Below are 19,134 nucleotides of genomic sequence, written 5' to 3'. Positions count from 1 at the left end.
AATTTTAAAAGTGTGTTTGGAAGGGTTTAATGTGTGTGTGTTTTATTTTATGGTTCTTCCCAGAAGATGGAAGTAGAGTCCATCAGCAATAAACATGTCAGTGGTCCAAGCCTTACGTAAAGAGGAGTATGGGAACAAATTTCCACAAGCAAAGGACTAAAGCAGGCAGAAAATCCAGATGCATTAATTACAGACTGTGGAATGAGCTTGCTATGCAATGTATATTTCTATAATGTGACCCATCAGTGAGACATTGCAGGATCTGTTTCTGCAAACATTGACCCCTTGTTCTGCCTCACTGTGCGGAATCTTAGTCTAGTTTGTCAGCAAAAGTGGAAAGTCATTAATTGCAGGAGTACAGAAATATATTTCAATGCATTTCAGCAAGAGAAGGGACAAGGAGGAGAAGAGCTGGATTGATGAACTGCTGTGGATTTGTACCTGTGTCTCTGTGGTGGAATCCGGGTGGCTTAGGGTTTTTCTTACGGTAGATGTTTTATGTGCCCATTTTTAAAAAAAATAATTAAACTGCAACTTAGATGCTTTGTTGGTAGAAGCAGGTGTGGTAGAACACGAGGGGATTTCTAAGGGCCATATGCCTTGTTACAATAGTAGTATATTGTTATGCCTTGTTAGTTCTTAAAAAGAGCAGTTGTGATGTGCATGCATTCCTGAGGAATCTGAAGCAATATTGTAGCCAAGAACATCATCAAAGGGCATTTTATGGGAAAAGAACACAGGAAGGACAAATAAAATTTGTTCGCATCACATTATGGTCCTAGTCTGGGTTTTTGCCCATTCCTACACTCTGGCTTCTTTTTGGATAAGAAATAATAAGCTGCATGCCGCCCCCCCCATCTTCCTTTACAGATGTTGAGTTATAGTTTTGCCCAGCATCTGTGACTGGTTTCACTATCCAGGCTAAAAGTCAAAAGTTTGGGTCTTTTAGAAATTCCCAAGTGGCCAGCAGGGATATTTGTGAGTTTTTCCACATGCACCTGAAGTTTTTAGTGGATGACGTGAAGTCTTTACCCTTGTGGCAGAAATTGTGGTGGGAAATTGACTTTGCAGGTAACTGCATAGGATGGCCTATTGCTGGCTGTCTTGCTGAACTTGCTTTCTGACCAGTGATGACAGGCTGAGAAAATTTTTGCAAGCTCATCTGCAGAGTTATGCAACCTGCCAACCTCTGGGCCAAGGTTCCAGAAACCATCAAACTTTGCAGCGAGATATTCCTTTCTAAATTTGTAAAAAAATTGGAAACGGATTGTTTACATTTGGCTGCAGAAGGCATTTTTTGATGTACATCGAACCAGGATTCTATTCTACTCCCCCACCCCACCCCCACCCCGGGAACAAACTTAAGAGTCCTTATTCACTGCAAAGAAATCCAGTAATTACAGTGGGTATACCTTCGAGTTTACTTCTAGACCACTGCATGTAAATTTAAGACTCGGGATCCAATCACACATAGTTTCAATCTGATAGCAAAACAGATGAGAGTTTAAAGCGATGCCTTGTTTATGTCTGTTTAAGAGGCAGCCTTGTTATTTAAATGTGTAAATGTACCTTATGCAACTGAAAACATTTTCAACTTCTGTTGCAATTGAAATGAAGAAACTTATACTTCACTTCAGAAAATAAATGTTTAATTGACTCTTCCAGAGTATCCAGAATTAAATGTATTCACTTTAGAGTTTAGGGAGGTGCAGCTGATAAGTGGGCCCCCAAAACAATTGCCAAGTTCTGAGTTGCATAATCTCATTGTACGTAGAAGCAGTGAGAAGCCAAGAATAATCTCAGCTTCTTCTGATTGAGTACTTAGGTTTCTTTCAAGGACATGTTTGGATAGACACACTGAACTTTTCGTGACCCGTCAAAACCGCGTTCCACAAAAGCGCGGTCGACGAAATCGCGTATGTGACGTCATCACAACGCGACGAAAAAGATCGAAAAATTGCAATAAAAATTAAATTACAGCAAGCCGATTCACATAAAGGTAAGGGTTAGGTTAAGGATTAGGGTTAGGGTTAGGTTAAGGGTTAGGGTTAGGGTTAGAGCGTTAGCGTTACGTTTAGCGTTAGGTTAAGGGTTAGCGTTAGGTTTTTCGTTACGTTAAGGGTTAGGTTTAGGGTTAGGTTAAGGGTTAGATTTAGGGTTAGGTTTAGGGTTAGGTTTGGGGGGGGTTAGGGTAAGGTTTTCGCTTTATTTTTACATTTTTCGATCTTTTTCGTCGCGCTGTGATGACGTCACAGACGCGCTTTCGTCGACCGCGATTTTGTCGTCCGCGGTTTTGTGGTAGAACTGAACTTTTAAGTATACACTTACTACTTTAAAAAGAAAAACATACATTGAACATCCACCACCAGGTGTAAGTGATTTAACAACAACCACAAAATGTGTGTAATGCTGGGCTGGAATTATTTCCTAAAATGAAAAGTAATATAATGCTATAGTGCTGCTGTATGTATGGGGAGGAAGCTTCGTTCAACTCCACAGATTTCTTAGTGATAAGAAATAAGAGCTTCATTACAAACTTTGTAAAGAAAAAGAAAATCAACAATAGTGATCTGGTGTCAGGAAGAAATTTTACCGGAAGGAGAAAAAGGAAAAAGGGAAAGGACAGTGAATGAATGAGCTGACAGATGTTTAAAGAATTCCTTTCTGACTCTTTATTTCTTACTGTACTTTTCACTGTATAAGAATTTGAAATTGGTAGTAATAACAAGAATGCTAATGGACTATAAAACCAGGACTTCTCTTATAAATAGAAGATGACCTTTAGAAAAGATGAGAACATCTGATTTGAATAATTCTTTAGAGACAAAAAGTACAGAGGGTAGGTCAGTTTTCACCCTGTTTTGACCCCCTGAGAAACACAATATTGTATCAGGAAACATTCCCACAATTACAGTTCAAAACACAAGCCAGCATGGTCCAGTTGAGGAAGATGAGATGGGGGGAACTGAATGAATAACTGGCATTTGGCCCTCAGGGTAATCCTAATTATTTAATACACTCTCCCAGAGCAGTGAAAAGTCTTAATGGCCAAATCAATGTCACCTGGGAAGTGTAATCATGTGAAAGCTTTTGGCTCCAATTCAGCTTTTGCTGAATCACTTTGCTCAAAGAGAGTCTCACTGCAGCGATCTGGAGGATTAGCTGGGTGACTGATGATATATAGTAATGGCTTTGCAAGTCCTCACAATACTCCAAAGTGAAAGCTGGGCTGGATTAGACATTTTACCTCCCCTCCACCAAGGATCGCCCCTCTTCCCCCAGTCCGTAATGTGTGGGTTCCACTGAGTCAGAAAGGCTGAATGAAGCTGTGTGTATAACATCACCCATCACCCAACATCAAATCGCCGAGTAGCCAGATTAGGAAGGGCTTATTACCAAAGCTACATATATTTTCAATTGCTCTTTGGCTGCAAAGCATCTGTAGAGAGATTGATACCATTCAGGCTTCTACCTAGATGGGTCTGTTTGCTTTTGCTATAGGTTCTTTCAGCAATTTAAAACAGCCTGCAGGAATGCTTTCTCCAGCCCGGCGGGATTGAACCTGTACAAACGACCTCCTTATTGTGTTGCTGCAAATGTGATCTACAAGATGGAAATTCCTTAAGCAATATCATTCCGTCTTCTGTCTTTGATTTTGTAAGGCAGGGCAATAAAACTGGCTGAAGCAAACGTAAAATGTTTTTTTCCCCCTTCCTTTCTGAAAGGGAAAAACAATCATGCTCACATTTGAAAAGGAAATATTTTGCACCGTTTCCTCGCTGGGCTGCATAAACTGTTATTCTTAGGTAAGAATAAGCAATTGCACTTAGACTTATATACCCCTTCACAGTGATTTACAGCCCTCTCTAAGCGGTTTACAGAGTCAGCATATTTTCCCCGACAACCTGAGTCCTCATTTCACCCACCTCGGAAGGATGGAAGGCTGAGTCAACCTTGAGCCTGGTGAGATTCGAACTGCCAAATTGCAGGCAGCTGGCAGGCAGGCAGCAGAAATAGCCTGCAGTTCTATACTCTAACCACTGCGTCACCACAGCAAGAATAAGAAACATTTCTAAATTGGAGAAAAAATACATTTAGGATGGTGATGAACTTAGAGACCAGTTTATTTAAGGTTTCATTATGGCTGGGTGACACTTGTGGGACAATTTCCCAAACCATCTTCCTTTTGCATTGTTTTTTCCCCCCTCTAAAACTGAGTTTATTATTATATTCCTTGTTGATTGAGCTTCGTAAATTCTAATTAGAGTGGTATTCTTCCAACTGTATGTCAGCTCTCACTTGTAGGGATTTTGAAGTCTGGCCTTCTGGAAATTTGGTGGACTGAGAGGAATAAGGATGGGGCCTGCCAGAATTTCTGCAAGGCAAAGACAGTGACCCATCATTTAAATAGCAGAGCAATGCTGATAAAGAAGATTAAAGGAAAAACAAATAACATATCTTCTGGATCACAGCCAATAGGAAAAAAATATTAGCTTCAGCCTGAGGTCCAGAATGGGAGCAAAGAAGATGGGGGTTAAAGGAGGGAATAGGTATTTGCAAAATGATCTGTGTGTAGAACTGCTCATGTACAAACTGGGCAATCAAGCATGGATTGAAGTATACCCTATGGAACAATCTCCCCGTGGAGATTCGTACCCTCACCACTCTCCAGACCTTCCGCACAGCCATCAGAACCTGGCTATCCCGCCAGGCCTGGGGCTAAGATTGTACCCTCCCGAATGGAATGAATGTTGTGTTTTCTTTTAATTATGTGTTGTCGTATATGTAAAAGTCTGTTTCCCCTTTCCCTTTCGGATGTGAGCCGCCCTGAGTCCCCCCAGGGAAAAGGGCGGCATACAAATAAACTCCTGAATCCTGAAACTCCTGACTTGGTTTATGCATGGATTTGGAACACAGGCATCTGGTTCATAGGCAAACCTGGTGTAGAGATATTCTGATGTGTTTCGAGTTTCGAGTTTCGAGTTTCATTTTATTTATATGCCGCCCTATTCCCAGCGGGACTCAGGGCGGCACACAAACCCAAGGAGGGGAAGGGAAACACAAAAACTACACAAAAAGTACAGGGCATGTAAAACAACCAACAGCCACACGATTCGAGAGGGGAAGGGAACTCATGGACCCCAGGCCTGCCGACACAGCCAGGTTTTAACGGCTTTTCAGAAGGCCTGGAGAGAGGTGAGGGTCCGAATCTCTGCGGGGAGCTCGTTCCAAAGAGCCGGAGCCGCCACAGAGAAGGCCCTCCCCCGGGTAGTGGCCAGATGACATTGGCTAGTAGACGGAACCCGGAGGAGGCCTAATCTGTGTGATCTAATGGGTCTTCGGGAGGTAATTGGCAGCAGGTGGTCTCTCAAGTTTCATGTGGAAACAAATGGGGGGGGGGAATGCTTGGCAAATGAGGGGCAGAGAGTTTAGGTGGGGTTAGGGTTAGCTTGTAGGTTGTGGGGATGAGGGCAGAGAAAGGAGAAGGTAAGGAGAGTGTCCCTTGGATTAAGCAAATATATTGTAATCTTTTTATTCTAATTCTCAATTCATTAGAACCTTCTAAGTTATTAAAACATAGTGTTTTAAGAATCTTTAGCCATGGGAGGGAGGATCCACCGTCACGACGATACGGATGTGTGATCTCGATGCTCCGAGACCACAGCCGATACTTTTGCCCCTGGGTGGTCCAATCAGACCTAAACAGTCCTGCAGAGACGGTGAACAGGAAGAATACGTCTTGCTGATCTCAGGGACATCGCAAAGTCCCTGACAGATGCAAGAGAAGTTCTTCAAGCCGGCGACAAAAAATCCAGCCAATGCTGACGAAGTCAGGGCGGCTCCAAAACAGAAGGATATGGAAAGAGAAAGTGTTTCCAGCTGGGGAGGAACTTTTACTGTTTTAAAAAGGGACTGTCTAAAAAAACTTAAAATTAATCTAAATTGGAGAACAGAAGAATCAAGCAGTGGAATTAAATTTGGAATGGTTTTGGACAGTGGTTATTTTACTTTTTAAATGCTATCTTCATGGATGGAATTTATGCAAGCCTTTTGAAACGGATGGATTAAGTTTTCTTCTTCTATTTTTTTCTTTTATTATTCTTTGTAACCTGTGGACTAAAATTCTCCTCTTTCATTACTGTGGGTGTTCTTCTAACTCATTCAAGACTCAGACTTTTTTTAAAACTTGAAATACAAAAAAGATACAAAAAGAAACAAAGAAAATTGCAACAATAACACTGCTACTCGGGGTCTGGAAGGTTTGTGTACTGGAAACGAAACACTCTTGTTTTTCTCACTGATTATCCTGGCTTGGCACTCCAAGGTCTTGCTGCTTGTTTATAGAGAGTGATAAGAAGAAAAGCATACAGATGTCCCTTTGAAGTATATCTTTAACCAGAGAAAAGTGAAAATAAAACGTTATTGTGAATCTATGCTTAATCTTATTAACCTCCCAAGCTAGAGCAGCAGTGTTTGTTACCTGGAGATAATGGCACAATTTCAACAGCAGAAAGAAACTTTAAGCCTGCAAAAGATATTCTCAGAAATACAGAAATTATCAAATCCATATGAGAGGATAGAGAAGAAGCTGGAAGACTTAGAGCATCTAACAGCAAAATATGATGAAGAAGTTGAGGATGTTTATCAAATGGAAAAAGTGGTGGGTAAAACCCTAAAAATCAAAGAGGAAAATGAATTTAAAAAAATTAAATTTGCTGATATTTATGGTGATTGTCTCTGAAAATGGAAAGAGTGGAATACTGAAAGAGGAACTAAATGGAGGGGAAATCTACCCCAGATGGCAAGATTCAGAAGAAGAAAAAACAAAATAATTTATGGAGTTAAATGTTAGTCACCTATGTTGCAGAAATCTTACCAAATTCACTAATTCCCTTAGAAATGTTCAGTTAAGGCTTAAGGATTCTGGGGAGAGATAAGGCCTGCGTCACGTTCTGCAATGCAAGGCCTCTAAGCTTAGTACCTTCTTAACACCTCCCTCTAGTCTAGCTGGATATTCCACCACTGTTGGTAATGGAATATAACTGAGAATTCCTTTAATGATGCTAAATGTATATCAGTTTTTTTTTTTAATATAGCTTAGAAATCAGCTAGTTTTTCTTATGTATTTGTGTGTAGTATTTTGCAGTCTGGAGACTTTTCCTTTGCCATGAGTATAGGTGTGAAACTGTACTGCAAGTCTCCTTGGGTGAAATTGCTGGTTAGGTGATACTATATTTTTAAAATGTCTTTTGACTTCAAGTTGTTGTTACAGTACAGTTATAGTTTAGATGAATATTGGAGGCCTCTGGTGGAAACAACAATTAGAAGCTCGCCTCTTTTGTATTAGAAAACCCACTAGAAGTCTGGCATGGAATATTTTTACCACGTTTGAAATGCTAATCGCAAGCAAAAATGATTTTCAAAAGCCCTTGGTATTGGAGAAGGCAAATTAACTCCAAGAGGTTCAATGAGCTAATTTTCTCCATCCAAAATATTGAATAGAATTAGAAATACTTGGAATGGAATGGACTTTGTGTATTAATTTGATGCCTGTTAATGTATTGGAAATGTGTTAGAATTCACTTAATATTAAATATTTTTATTGCCATGGAAATTTGGGGACGGAGATGCATTGTTACTCATGACTCTGGAATCATTCTTGAGAAAGAGTAGTAACTATTATACATTCATATTGAATAGTGGGGAGAGGTTAAAAGGGACTTTATATGAAAAATTATACAGAAGTTATATTATATTTAAAAGATTTTGATGGCTACCCATTTTGAAACACAACTCTGGCTAGCTCACAACAACAGTAGAATCTCAAACTATAACAATTAAATAAAACCACAAAGCGCCATAAAACATCTGGTGATATTGTGTTCCTCATTAGTTTGTTCCATAATGATAATTTTAGACTTTTTTTATTAAAAAGAAGACAAATTAGTTATCCTACATCTTTGCTGGCATATCACCTGTGCAAGCTACTTGATCATGTTCTACACAGTTGAATTATGAGAGGATTGAGCACCCATGCTGAATGGCGTTTCAAGCCAAATGCAATGCAGTGCCTTTTGCTAGAATTTATTGCGTGTACATTTCCGCACGTGGCTGAGAATAGGGGCAAAACTGATTTTTTGGGACAAGTGGTCCCGGTTAACTGAATCTTTTCTATTATTTAATGGTCCCAGCTTGCACTTTTCTAAAATGCCTGATCTATAACTTGCAGATCTCCCAACCAATCAAAGCATTTGATCATAGTGTCTGTCTTGAAGGCAACGGATGGAGAGGAATCTAGCATTAACCTTCTAATTAGATGCACTATGTTTTATTCAAGTGATATAAACTGTCAGGATTTATCTTTATTTAGATCAGAGTGCCTAAAGCTGTGTTGATTAACTTGGCCCAAATAAAGCCAGGCTGTAGTTGAAGCAATACCTTAGGGGAATGAGCTTCATACAAAGAATCATAGTGAATATTTGTTTATGGTACATTCTAATGTCCCCTTTTTAAATGGACCAATTCATGCCTTGCAAATTCTCACGTTTCATATTTTGTGGAATCAGCGTTCTACTGGTGGAGGTTGAACAAAATGGAGCTAATGATCCATATATAAATATAGTGAACTGTCTTAAACAAGCTATTCCCACTACATTTTTCTTTTACTGCTTAGCAGTCCATTAACCTTAATTAACCTTTTATTTTTTTTAAAAAAAACCCTCTTTTTTTGCTATACCAAAGTCACTGCAATGTGATGTTAATTTTTTTTTGTAGGAGCAGCCCTCTCTTGAGTGCTCACTAATATCTATAGTATAGGTCAATGTTTCTCAACCTTGGCAACTTGAAGATGTCCGGACTTCAACTCCCAGAATTCCCCAGCCAGCATTCGCTGGCTGGGGAATTCTGGGAGTTGAAGTCCAGACATCTTCAAGTTGCCAAGGTTGAGAAACACTGGTATAGGTCAGTGATTGCTAACCTTTTTTGGCTTGTGTTCCAAAAGCGGGGGGAGTGCAGGGGAGTCGTGCGCAGGCGTGCCACACACCCATAATGCTATGTGTGCGACCCAGTGTGCATGGACGTGCGCCCCCCACGCACAAACATCCGCGCGACCAGCGCTCCCTTCCAGAAAATTCCTAGGAGCCTGGGGAGGGTGAAAACAGCCTTTCCCGCCCCCCCTCATAGGCCTTCCTCCAGTTTGTCCGTAGGGCTGTTTTTCGCCCTCTGAAGCCTTCGGGAAAACTTCCTGAAGGCTCCGGAGGGTGAAAAACAGCCCTATGAACAAACCAGAAGTCCGTTCCTGAATTTCCGGTTTGCCCATATGGCCAGTTTTTCGCGCTCCGGAGGCTTCAAGGAAACCTTCGGGGAGCAAAAACCGCCTCAAAAGAAGGCCAAAGTCAGCTGGCCAGCGCGCACATGCGCTGGAGCTGACAGGGCAACGCCTTGCGTGCCGTAACAACAGTGATGGGTTTCAAAAAAATTTCGAACCTACTCTGTGGGTGTGGCCTTCTTTGTGGGAGTGGCTTGCCACCCATGTGACCTAGTGGGAGTGGCTTGCCGGCCATGTGTTTTCTTTCTTCCCCTCCCCCCTCTCTCTCCTTCCTTTTGTCTCTCTGTCCCTTTTTCCTTTTTTCTTTCATCTCTCTCTCACTTTTTTTTCTTTCTTTCTTTTTTTTTTCTTCCTTTCTTTTTCTTTCTCTTTTTCTGTGTGAGTCAGTCTGTCTTTCTCTCTCTGTGTGTGTGTGTGTGTGTGTGTGTCAGTGGTGGGTTTCAAAATTTTTGGAACCTCTTCCGTAGGTGTGGCCTGCTTTCTGGTGGAACCTCTTCTAACTGGTTCGGTAGATTTGACGAACTGTTTCTACCGAACTGGTGCGAACTGGTAGGAACCCATCTCTGCGTAACAAATAGCTCTGCGTGCCACATAGGTTCACCATCACGGGTATAGGTAGTCCTTGTCATATGGCCACAGTTGGAACTTGAATCTTGGGCATTTGATGAGTAGTCATTAAGCGAGACATCCATGTATCGTTTTCAGGATTTTATTATTAACATCAAAATAAAACACTTTGGATCATTTTGGAAATGCCATAATACATTTCTATACGATTATTTGTTTAGTGTATGGCATATCATACATGGACTAGCAATATACGTATATATTAACATTTCATCTAGAGGAGTAGAACACAATGGAATACAAATGTTAAAAAGATCTATGTTCAAATTCCAAGGTCCAGGCCATCTAACCATTGAAGCGAAGCATCGTTTATATTTAAAAAATCAGATACTGGAGTGATATATGCCCTCAGCTTACAGCCGGTCATGATGTGATCTACAGTTTGACGTGGCATGCTGCAGTCACATTAAGAGGAGGCTACCATGTCCCATTTATAGGTGTGAATTCTGTTCAGGATTGTCCACTGCTGATGTGGTAGTTCGGAGCCTGGCACCTTTATAGTGGGGTCATTTATGTTGCTTTTATTGTTTCAGATGATACAGTTTTTGACAAGTCAATGTTCTCTATCACTCCAACATACAGACACAAAATAATAATAATAATAATAATAATAATAATAATAATAATAATAATAATAATAATGGTGACACCAAAAGTGAAAAACCAGAAAAGCAGGCCACAGTTGAATTCTGGAAAGAATTGTGGGAAAATGCAAAGGACTACAACAAGGAAGCAAAGTGGATACATGACTTTGAGAAAAGCATTGGCAACAAACAAATGCAAGTATTAGAAATAACAACTGAGATGATCAAAAATCGAGTTAAAAAGGTAAAGAATTGGACATCACCTGGAAAGGACCAATTACATGGTTTCTGGCTCAAATATCTGACCAGTTTACATGCAATATTGGCCAGGCAACTGAATGAAATTTTACAAAAGGGCCAAATTGATGAATGGTTGACAACTGGAAAAACATACTTGATTCAGAAAGATCCAACTAAAGGAACAACACCTGAAAACTATAGACCAATAACATGCTTACCAACAACCTTCAAATTACTCACAGGCATTATTGCAGATAACATGATGGATTATTTGGAAACAAACAACATCTTGCCAGTAGAGCAAAAAGGCAACAAAAGAAGGAGCAGGGACACAAAAGATCAGCTTCTAATTGATAAAATGATATTAGAAAATTGTAAGAACAGAAAAACGAACTTGAATATGGTCTGGATTGATTACAAAAAGGCATTTGACTCACTGCCACATAGTTGGATCATAAAATGCTTAGAAACAACTGGCATTAGCAAAAATATTACATCCTTTACTGAAAAGGCAATGAAACAATGGAGAACTGAGTTGGCAATAGGGAATGAGAGCTACGGAATGGTTAATATCAAGCGAGGAATTTTCCAGGGTGATTCACTTTCACCTCTTCTCTTCATCATCGCAATGATCCCACTATCAGTAATCTTAAAAAAAATGAAATTAGGCTACCAAACAGCCAAAAAAGCTGAAAAAATTTCGCATTTACTATATATGGATGATTTGAAACTCTATGGAAAGTCAGAAATAGAAATCCAATCATTGACAAATACAGTCCGAGTATTCACCACCGATATTTCAATGCAGTTTGGCATGGAAAAATGCGCCACTGTATCCATAAAAAGGGGCAAAATCACTGCATGTGAGGGAATTGAAATGCCCAATGGCCAACTAATTAAATGCAAAGAAAATGAAGCCTACAAATACTTAGGCATTCTGCAGTTGGATAACATCAAGCATGGAGAAGTAAAAACTATTGTCAGGCGAGAGTACACCAACAGAGTTAGGAAAATTTTGAAATCTAAATTGAATGGTGGAAATACAATCAAGGCCATAAATACCTGGGCAATACCAGTTATAAGATACACAGCTGGCATAGTTAACTGGACACAAGCTGATTTGGACCTTTTGGACCGAAAAACCAGGAAACTAATGACAATGCACTACAGTTTACATCCACGTGGTGATACTGATAGACTATATCTGCCCCGAAAATCAGGTGGCAGAGGATTATTACAAGTGAAGCAAACAGTTGAAGAAGAAAAACATGCACTGGTTGATTATTTAAAAGAAAGTCAAGAACATCTATTAATCGAAGTAAAGAACAAAAATCTACTGAAGGCCCAACAGACAAAACAAGAATACAGAAAAGATGTGATAAAATCAAGAATGGAGAGTTGGCAGAACAAAGCACTGCATGGTCAATTTCTGGAAAAAATAAAAGATAAAGTGGACAGTGAACAAACTTGGTTATGGTTAAAAACAGGTACATTAAAGAAAGAAACAGAGTCACTAATCCTGGCTGCGCAAGAACAAGCTATCCGCACAAATGCCATTAAGGCCAAAATCGAAAAATCCTCTGATGATGCCAAATGCAGACTTTGCAAAGAAGCTGATGAAACTGTTGATCACATACTCAGCTGCTGTAAAAAAATCGCGCAGACTGATTATAAATTGCGGCACAATTCAGTAGCACAAATGATCCATTGGAATTTGTGCAAAAATTATAATATTAAAACAGCAACAAACTGGTGGGAACATCAGCCTGAAAAAGTCACCGAAAATCAGATGGTCAAGATCTTGTGGGATTTCCGTATACAAACCGACAAAATACTGGTGCATAATACACCAGACATCACACTGGTTGAGAAAAATAAGGTCACAATCATAGACATCGCAATACCAGGTGATAGCAGGGTCGCCGAGAAGGAACATGAAAAAATCGCAAGATACCAGGACTTAAAAATCGAAATTCAACGACTATGGCACAAACCAGCAGTGGTAATTCCAGTGGTAATTGGCACACTGGGTGCTATTCCAAAAGCACTGGAATTACATTTAAAACAGTTAAAAATTGACAAAATCACCATCAGTCAAATGCAAAAAGCCGCACTGCTTGGATCTGCATGCATATTACGAAAATACGTTACGACGTCCTAGGCCCCTGGGTGGGGCCCGACTAGTAACCAATGCCAAATCCGGCGAAACAACTGGCCGCTGTGATACAATTGTACAACAACAACAACAATAATAATAATAATAATAATAATAATCCATTGGAATTTGTGCAAAAATTATAATATTAAAACAGCAACAAACTGGTGGGAACATCAGCCTGAAAAAGTCACCAAAAATCAGATGGTCAAGATCTTGTGGGATTTTCAACAGACAAAATACTGGCACATAATACACCAGACATCACATTGGTTGAGAAAAATAAGGTCACAATCATAGACATCGCAATACCAGGTGATAGCAGGGTCGCCGAGAAGGAACATGAAAAAATCGCAAAATACCAGGACTTAAAAATCAAAATTCAACGACTATGGCACAAACCAGCAGTGGTAATTCCAGTGGTAATTGGCACACTGGGTGCTATTCCAAAAGCACTGGAATTACATTTAAAACAGTTAAAAATTGACAAAATCACCATCAGTCAAATGCAAAAAGCCGCACTACTTGGATCTGCACGCATATTACGAAAATACGTTACGACGTCCTAGGCCCCTGGGTGGGGCCCGACTAGTAACCAATGCCAAATCCGGCGAAACAACTGGCCGCTGTGATACAATTGTATAATAATAATAATAATAATAATAATAATAATAATAATAATAATAATAATAATAATAATAATAATAATAATAAGAAGAAGAAGAAGAAGAAGAAGAAGAAGAAGAAGAAGATTCTCTCCTCCTCCCTTATTACTTTTATAAGGAACTCAAGATGGCAAACATATATGATATTCCTTTAAGTCACAGGAAGACAAATTTCACTGAATGGCAAGGCCATTTTCCTAATAGTAACACCATTTGGAAGAGAAAGTCAGTTACTCAAGAGAAATAGTGTTTGCGGAACGTGACCAAGCAAACCTTAAATAGTCATATATCACAAATACTTTAAACTGAATGACTGCATTGAGAAGAAAATTGGATTTAATAACCTCAGTGGCCCCTGCCAACACTCAGAATTTATGATGACTATCAACGTCTTTATTTTTGTGGAGAGTCCTAGGTTGTAGCATCAACTGCTATTGGTATTTTATTTGTGTATCATTTATGTCACAATAAATTAGAATTACAGAGTAATAAAATTAAGAACAAGCTGCTACTGAAATTGAAACTCCCATCATTGTTAAAATTTAGAAAGGAACTTAAAACATATTCACCCAGAACTTTTAATGTTCCACTTTTATTTCAAGTTTCTTTTAAGCTTTCAATGTTATCGTCATCTATGTTTTAGTGATTGTAAGGCTTCCAAAGCCAATGAGAGATTGGACAGAATGTAAATTTTCTAAATAATACTTAATTGCAGTGATTATCCTGATATTTTGTGGCGCCTGTCATTTCGCAGTTCAAATCTCACCAGGCTCAAGGTTGACTCAGCCTTCCATCCTTCCGAGGTGGGTAAAATGAGAACCCAGATTGTTGGGGGAAATAGGCTGACTCTGTAAATCTCTTAGAGAGGGCTGTGAAAGCACTGTAAAGCAGTATATAAGTTTAAGTGCTATTGCTAAGTGCTATTTTGAAGGTACAATAAGTAAGATCCAGATCAGAGGTGAGTTGCAAATCCAGGGGCCACTGGTTTACTCGTGCTCATGTGTGATGCTTCTGCACATGTGCAGAAACGTCTGTGAGTGGGCGGAGCCTTCTGCCGCTGCCACTATCAGTTCGCCTGATCCTGGCCGAATTGGGAGCCACCCATCTCTGATCTATGAGCCGAGATGGCGCAGTGGTTAGAGTGCAGTACTGCAGGCTACATCAGCTGACTGCTAGTTCGGCAGTTCGGCTGTTCAAATGTCACTGGCTCAGGGTTGACTCAGCCTTCCATCCTTCCGAGGTGGGTAAAATGAGGACATGGATTGTTGGGGGCAATATGCTGACTCTGTAAACCGCTTAGAGAGGGCTGAACGCCCTATGAAGCGGTATATAAGTCTAACTGCTATTGCTATTGCTATCTAGATGTGGCTGTAGGAAATGTGACTCCTATATTAGTCAATAGCATATATATGTGTAAATGTATATATGTGGGGGTTGCGTATGTGTGTTTGTGTATGCAAACATACACATATACACACACAATCACCACAGGGGTTACTTGGTGCTTTGTGCCTATGAAAAATCTTTATAATCCTAGCTGTTTATTTAAAAAGAATGTCCAGAGACATCATAATTTCAAGCTTATTAAAATATAGCAATGTACAAAATTTACCTGTAAATGAATAAAATAATTTTAAATTTTTAAACGTGAAGGGTTTTCTAGTCCCTAGGTAGGAATTAGGATTTTTGAGCCTTAAGTAAGGATTATGCTATGCAGAGAAAGAGCATATGGAAGTCTGAGTCAGCTAGTAAAACCACAGATTGCACGAGGAAACCCGGAAGTAGAGAGAAAACGCTTCTCACTCGCTCCATTTGGACCACAAAACCTCAACCATCAAATCACGGCTTCCAGAGGATCTGCACTGCAGATACATAGAAGTGAGAACCTGTGGTTGAACTTGGATTTAGGGATTATTTGGGTTTGTTATGGCTGTACTGCAGAGGTGGGTTGCTACTGGCATTAATGCCAGTTCGGCGCATGCGCATTTACATCTAAAAAGGTCTGTGTATGCGCAGAATGTAAGAAAAAGGGAAAAATACATTTCTGCAAAGGAGATTGTTCTGCGCATGCGCAGAAGCAAAAATAAAGATGGCGCCGCCTAAATAGAATCGGTTCGAGTGCGTGGGCAGCCGAGTTACTACCTACTCGGCCAAACCGGGCCAAACTGATAGGAACCCACCTCTGCTGTACTGGTTTCCCTGCTGTGCTGTGACATTCCTGCCCGATTTGGTGCCGGATCTTGTGATTGATAATCTTAAGTAATTTCGGCTTGGCCCAGGGGTGGGTTCCTGCCAGTTCTAACCTCTTCTATAGAAGAGGTTCCACAAATCTACTGTGCCATTTAGAACCGGTTCCAGCTCCCACTCCCCATCCGTCTGCACCATGCTTGCCCTGCCCGCCGCTCACTGATTGGCTAGCTCACCAATCGCCCCACCCACCTCTAAGAGTCCTATCTAAATCTTAAAATCTTAAAGCTGTCAAGTTTGAACACCCCTGGGGTTTTTTTTCTAAAGGGTTAGGGGTGCAAGGGTCTTGTAACTTGACAGCTTTAAGACTTGCACACTTCAATGCCAGAGTTCCTGAGCCAACATGACTGGAGGAGGAATTCTGGGAGCTGAAGTCCACAAGTCTTAAAGCTGTCAAGTTTGAACACCCCTGGTTTTTTTTCTAAAGGGTTAGGGGTGCAAGGGTCTTCTAACTTGACAGCTTTAAGACTTGCGTGCTTCAAATGCCAGAGTTTCTGAGCCCACAATTTGGTTGCTAAGCAAGAGCATTGTTAAGTGAGCTTCACCACATTTTACAAGTTGGCCGCGCCCACCCAGTCGCATGACTGACAAGCCACTCCTACTCGGTCACATGGCTGGCAAGCCACTCCTACTCGGTCACATGGCCAGCAAGCCACTCCCACAAAGCAGGCCACACCCACAGAAGAGGTTCTAAAAAAAATTGAAACCCACCACTGGCTTGGCCTTATGTGGGAATTGAGTGTTGGAAGCAGCTCAACAGTTTATGGCCCCGATGGCAACCATGGATCAATTCAGAGGTCATGAAAACCTCTAACAAAAATCTTTTGTAACCACATTTCTTATATCTCTCTTTTTTCTGATCAACATTGCTTTCATCACCACTTGTCTTAAAAGCTGCGTGGATAATAAAATAATCATGACCTGTTTGTTTTGTTTTTTTGCCTTTAGGTATCTTTGAATGTTTTGGAACGTGCAGAATTTTGGCAGCTTGAAAGCCATTTCAGTTCTGGTTTAGTTGCAGCACCTGAATGCTTGTAGATACAATCTGCTGCAGTAGGAAATGCTTCTGGAACTGGCAAATGCTTTAAGAAGAGACTTTTTATCTTTCCTGGTAAGTAGCAAAATGAGGATTGTCAGAAAACGGAGGGGAAAAAGGAGAGATAAATGAGAGAGAGATATTAAACTGGACATGATCACATAACCAGTTTCATATCAAAAACAAATAATAGGAGAGATAAATGGATGCTAAAAACAAGCCTTTGCAGATTATAAAATCATATCTATCAATCATATAAGAGCCGAGGTGGCGCATTGGTTAGAGTGCTGTACTGCAGCCACTTCAGCTGACTGTTATCTGCAGTTCAGCTGTTCAAATCTCATCGGCTCAGGGTTGATTCAGCCTTCCATCCTTCTGAGGTGGGTAAAATGAGGACCCGGGTTGTTGTTGGGGGCAGTAGGCTGACTCTGTAAACGGCTTAGAGGGGGCTGAAAGCCCTATGAAGCGGTATATAAGTCTTAACTGCTATTGCTAAGTGCTATTGCTATATCTATTATTCATACACCCACACAAGTCATTGATGACGTTACCTAATTGGGTAATGAAACATCTGTAAGCGAACAACCAATCTCAGAGGACACCGAGGACTCCACAGTTCAACCCCGAACTGCATATTTATATATTCTCTTCTTTGGAACCCAAAGAGCCAAGGTGGCGCAGTGGTTAAATGCAGCACTGCAGGCTACTGCTAGATCAGCAGTTCAGCGGTTCAAATCTCACTGGCTCAGGGTTGACTCAGCCTTCCATCCTTCCGAGGTGGGTAAAATGAGGACCCAGATTGTTGGGGGCAATATGCTGACTCTCTGTAAACCGCTTAGAGAGGGCTGAAAGCCCTATGAAGCGGTATATAAGTCTACTGCTATTGCTATTGCTAAATCCTAAGCATGTTCATATGGGACAAACCAGTTTCATGTGGGGGAGGCAGTCCTGAAGATACCTGAGAGCCAAGCCTTCTAGCTTTTAAAGGTTACCTTTGGCCTTTTGGATTCTCCCTGAAATCCTACATGAAACTCATCCAGTGCCCACAACACAAGCATTATATGGTTCTCACCCACCACATGTGGGTATCTGCACTGGGCAGCAGCAGCAGTTTCCAGATGGATTTCCAAACAACCTCACATTCCAATTTCATTGTATACATGACGTACAATGACAATAAAGGCAACACTATACTTAGAACATGTTGCAGTAATGCGTTCTAGGTGTGGCGAGTGTGAGTTATTAAGGCCTCTTGCTCCAGATATCCTGGCCATGGCATCCACCTGTCAATCTAGCAATAACTGGGAATCGTCCAAATTGCAGATCTGTTCTTTCAAATAAAATGACAAGAGTTAGAACTAGAACAGATCAGGAACCAAAATCCATTCTGGGCTTTTTTTCCTCGTGAGAAAAGGAAAAATAAGTTTGCCTGGAAAAAAAAGGTTTTAATTATCCGAAAGATTAATTCAAGTGAAACAACTGTGAGAGCAATAAAGCTACTATTTTGTATTTTTAGATAGCTGGGTTGATGGAAAAGGAAAGAAAGTGTGAGGCATTCTTTATTGTATACAGATTTGTGAGGCATTCTTTATTGTATACAGATTTGCTACTTCTGATCTAATTAACTGTCTTTTAAGTAATTTAAAGCACTTCATTGAAAACATTTAGTACTGCAAGATCCAATATGGTTCGGTCAACAGAACCAGAAATTGAGTCTTTTGAGTTTTCAAACTCATGATGGAGCCCATTCCTGGGGGAACTTCTCTCTACCGGAATATGTTCTGCTAGAGAGAAGTTCCTTGAGGATGGGTCCAGCACAGTGGTGGGATTCAAATAATTTAACAACCGGTTCTCTGCCCTAATGACCAGAGGGGTAGGTAGGGCTTGGTGGTCATGTTACTGGGTAGGCATGGTCAACTCAACGTCACTCAGGTTGATGGGCGCTTTGCCTTAGCTGTTACAATGTAATAAGGGCTAACCGGAGAGGCAGTTTCTGTAAGCAGGGAAATAAAGATTAAGCTAGAAACAACACCAGAATGTTTCCTTCCTGCCTTCCTTACAGGATTAGACCTGTAAAGTGGGAAAAAAAAGATTTATTCCAACAACCAGTTCTCTGAACTACTTAGAAAGCGTGACCTGACAAAAGGGCGAACGACAAAACCACGCCCGACTAAACCGCGTCACTGATGTCATCAACGCGGTGACAACAGCCAGTGCGGAGAAAGAAGGGCGCTTTAAATAGCTCGTCGAAA

At 40.6% G+C, this 19,134-nt stretch overlaps 1 protein-coding gene across 2 annotated transcripts in view; it reads left to right on the top strand.

The window, feature by feature from the left end:
- Nucleotides 1-16,814: 16,814 nt before the first annotated feature.
- Nucleotides 16,815-19,134, top strand: part of KCNS3 (potassium voltage-gated channel modifier subfamily S member 3) — a 29,885-nt gene continuing 27,565 nt past the window's right edge. For both annotated transcript variants that reach the window (XM_087715171.1, XM_087715172.1), the window contains exon 1: nucleotides 16,815-16,957. The gene's annotated coding sequence lies outside the window, so the exon portion shown is untranslated. The remainder of the gene's footprint in view (nucleotides 16,958-19,134) is intronic.

This window comes from Thamnophis sirtalis, unplaced genomic scaffold (assembly GCF_051295495.1).
Source record: "Thamnophis sirtalis isolate CommonGarterSnake01/CBP01778 unplaced genomic scaffold, rThaSir2_p1.2 scaffold_5, whole genome shotgun sequence".
Classification (NCBI taxonomy): domain Eukaryota; kingdom Metazoa; phylum Chordata; class Lepidosauria; order Squamata; family Natricidae; genus Thamnophis; species Thamnophis sirtalis.
Note: the sequence above shows the minus strand (reverse complement) of the source record. Positions and strands in the feature narration are given on the sequence as shown.